Raw genomic sequence first — 4,112 nt, 5'->3', positions numbered from 1 at the left:
TTCTTCGGATGCTTCCAAAGAAATCCGTCCTTGAGAAAATAACCATAGGCTTTCCTTCTGATCTTCTTGAACTCTTCATCTGTCCATTCATCTCTTTTGCTTAGTGTACTAAGGTACCTGCCAATCTGCAACCAATCTCCAACATAGAGTTCTTCTATAAAAGCCACAATATCATAGACATGACAAACATGATCAACCATAGTGGCTGAAATTTCTGCATCATCCTCTTCTGCAAGTAGAGTCTCCTCATCATCATATCTGGCTCTAGACAACATATTTGCCACTGGATTATCCTTCCCTGCTATGTGTTTAAATTTCGGGTTTAGTGACTTGATGTATGCAATCCATCTCAGCATGGCTATATCCGGAGTAGAGCAACTCGTGATCATACCAATCAATGGCAAGCAATCTGTCTCTACCACAACTGAAGCTCCAATAAAGTACTCCTTGTCACATTTGAGAGCCGTAACAATCCCCAGTAGCTCCCTCTTGGTTTGCGGATATCTCCTCTGTCTCTCGTTTAGGACTTTCGCCCCAAACCGAATAGCATACCTATTTCCATCTGCATCATCTTGACCCACAGCCCAACCTATGCCAATTGGACTAGTGTCAACTATCAATACAATAGGCTTTCCACAATTATAATCTGCTTTCTTGAGCGTAGGAGCATTCTGCAATAACTTCTTCAATTTTCGCATGGCTCTAGTGTGGCTCTCATCCCAATAGAATTTCTGCCCCTTTCGAAGCAGTTGATACAAACAATCTGCTATATGTGCAAAATGAGGTATCCAAATCATATAAAACACACAAGCTCCAATGAATCTCCGTACCTCTGAAGTAGTAGAACAATACTCCGCAATCTTGCCTATAGCATTCACCTTATCAGGTGAAGGTTTCCTGCCATAATATCCACACATATGTCCAACAATGACAACCTCATTCACTCCAAAAATAGATTTTTGCCCTGAAAGTGTCAAGTTCACTTCTTCTAACCTAGCCAAAATCTTCTCACATGCTGAAATATGATCAGCCACAAAGTATCTGCATCCCTGCTCATTTAGACTCTCATTCTTCTCTTCTTCTACACACCCCTTAATGGGCACATCATCCAAGAAAGGCATGGTAAGCTGAGGTATGTAATCACAAAGGACCTTATGCATGGCATTCATCATATGCGCAACAGAATTAGTGGCACCTTGAGGCAAGGTACACATCCTGACAAGCCCAATAGAAGTTCTCATGGTGGTTATGTCCCTGCTTTCCAAAGCCAGCTGAAATTGATCATATCCTGAATAGAAATCACCTAAAGAATAGATGGCACGTCCAGCAAATGCCTCTGCAAACTCATCCACAACTGGACCTATACCAACATTCCTGATAGTAACTCTGTTCACTGGCTGCATGTCTTGAATAAATCGGAGAGTACCATTCCGTCTTCAGCATAGAATGAAAGAGCAAACATAACAACTAAGTATGTACAAAGTATCAAATCACACGCACAACTTTTGGGTGGTTTCACACCTCGAATGCGCAGAAATACGACAACGTCATGAATATCCCAATTATTGTCATCTTCCCATCATCAATGGTGGCATGCATTGCCTATTATTAACAAGTATATCTGCAAAACATTCGGCCACTAATATGGTGTGTGTCATCACTTGCCTAGCTTTTTTATAGAAGTTGTCATCATCCTTCAGAGTATATCTTCATGTGCACATCTTCATGGCAAAAACACCATTTTCACCTACCCCAATGATAGCAAATAATACATTGGACTTGTCAAACGAGAAGTATCAAACGTAACACTATAGTGGGATACGTTGATGCCAAAGCTTTGTGATAGTTTCTTTAGAAGGTTTCCATGTATAGAGTTCAATACTTTGTGATGGAGGTGTCTCCTCCATTGTAGAGCTAGAAATATAATTGGCACCTTCTTTTTCCTCATTTACATTATTAGCTGTAAAAATGAGCTTTTATACAGGGACGCATTCTACTCTTTGGCCTATAACATCAATGTTGGAACCATTATAATCCAATAAGAAATCTCCTATAATTCTTCAAATTTCAACAGAAAAGGAAGCACTAAGCATCATAATTTTCATTTCACCCTCCTCTATTATGAACCTTATTTTGATATTCAAACCCCATGTCAAACATTCACTCAGTTTCTTCAAGTTTCTTTCCCAACAACAACTTTTCCATCCAGGCCTCTTCAGATTTCTGAAAGGAAGTCTGGCAATAGCCAATGGTCATAAGATAGGTGTTGTAGGAAGAACTAGGAGTGGAAAATCAACATTGGTCCAAGTTTTCTTTAGAATGATCAAAATTGCTAGTGGGAGAATCAAGAGAAAGAGAGATATTCACTTTCAATTGGAGGATGAATATGCACCAATGTTCAAAAGAACTATGGAAATGGATGATGCAATAAGATACAGGATGCAACAAGAAAGACATGAAGGAAAAAAAAAAAGTGGATCTTTGTGTGACATTCTCGATTTCTAGGCACGCATTCCTCACATGAACCTCTACTTAATAGGAGGTCATTAATTGAATAAAGGCAATTTTTTTTTTTAAAATTATCCCTCTCTCCTCCAGCCAACTGTCGTGCTGGAGGAGAAGGGAATAGCAAGAGCTATTAAGCTCCTTTTTGCTGGAGCTCGCAAGGGGATGAAGGCATGCATGATGCCACGTGGGGGAGGGAGGACCCCCTCCCCCTCACCTATTTAAGTGGTATGGGATAGCCAGGAAGAAAGGCTGCCGTGAGGGAGGGGCCCGTGAAGAGGCTGCCGTAAAGAAGGCTGCCGTGAGGGAGGGGCCCGTGAAGAGGCTGCTGCCGGGAGGAAGGAGGCCGTGCTACATCGTGTGAAGGAGGGATGTGAGGAGGCTGCCGTTAAGAGGCTGCCGTGAGGAGGCTGCGATAGGCTGAGAGGACGGCACTAGATTGTGGGAGTTGAAGCTGCCATTCTTGACAGTGAGGAGGAGAGGGAGCCGCTAGCCGCCATGCCAAGGTGTGGGAGAGGGGAGAGCTGCGGAATCCGACGTGGAGGGAGAAGGAGTTGCTGTAGTTCGTGGAGCTGCCGTGCTGGAGGGAGCCACCAGTTGTCACGTCGCCACCTGTGGCTCATTAGCCACCGCCAGCAGAGCCGATTGGATTTACCATTGCCATCTCAAGGACCTCCCCACACTCCACGTCACCACCACTCCTTTCCTCTTCCACGTGGGTATCATCCTTTCCCCCCCTCTACGTAACTATTACCCTCCCCTTTTCCACGTGGACCTGCACACAACCCCCCAGAATCTTCTTAGAAGCTTCTAAGGGGGCTTCTCTAAGCCCCCTTCCTACTGGATCCACCACAAATCCATATTAGCCCCGATTTTTAAGGCTGTTCCCATGGATTCCCCATCAAGCCCATTTTACCCCCACGAGTTCCTTTTAAACCCCTTTTCCATTGTAACACCCACAAGCCCCCTAGCCCGGGCTTTGAAGAGAAGAAGGAGAAGCCTATAAGCCCCTTCCACCAATCACCCACAAGCCCATTTCCTAGCCTCAGAATTTTGAAGAGAAGAAGAGGAAGCTTATAAAGCTCCCTTCCCGCAAGACCCATCGTAAGAGCCTTTCCGCAAATAGGCTTCAAAGCCCACAAGCCATCCGTAAACCCATTCCTAGCCACCACCCCGGTTTCTTCCTAAGAAGCTCATAAAGCCCCTTTTTCCGCAAGCACCGTTCATCTGAAGTCCCGCGAAGGGATCTCCTATGTACGATGGAGAAAGGCAAAGATCATAAGGCTGCATACCAATATGAGTAAAATTGGTAGACCGCGAAGGCAAACCACAAGCCGAAATCATGCCTACGATGGCCCTAAAAAGTCACAAGGCGCGCCTGCGGAAGGATCTTCTCCTAGTATTTACATGGATATTTCCCGGAGTCCACAAGTCCAGGTTTTATCTATTTGGATTCCACACAAAAGTATTGAATTAGTCACGATAACTTCATGGATTAGGAAGCACTCATGCATGTTCAAATTCAACTAGTCAAGTTAAATGCAATTGAAAAATGAATTGGCTATTTGAACATTTACTAGAATTAGCTCAAGATATGAAAATTGGTC

This window comes from Lygodium microphyllum, chromosome 19 (assembly GCF_053477565.2).
Source record: "Lygodium microphyllum isolate KBCC chromosome 19, Lygodium_microphyllum_v1.1.10, whole genome shotgun sequence".
NCBI lineage: Eukaryota > Viridiplantae > Streptophyta > Polypodiopsida > Schizaeales > Lygodiaceae > Lygodium > Lygodium microphyllum.
This window is presented reverse-complemented; position numbering follows the sequence as displayed.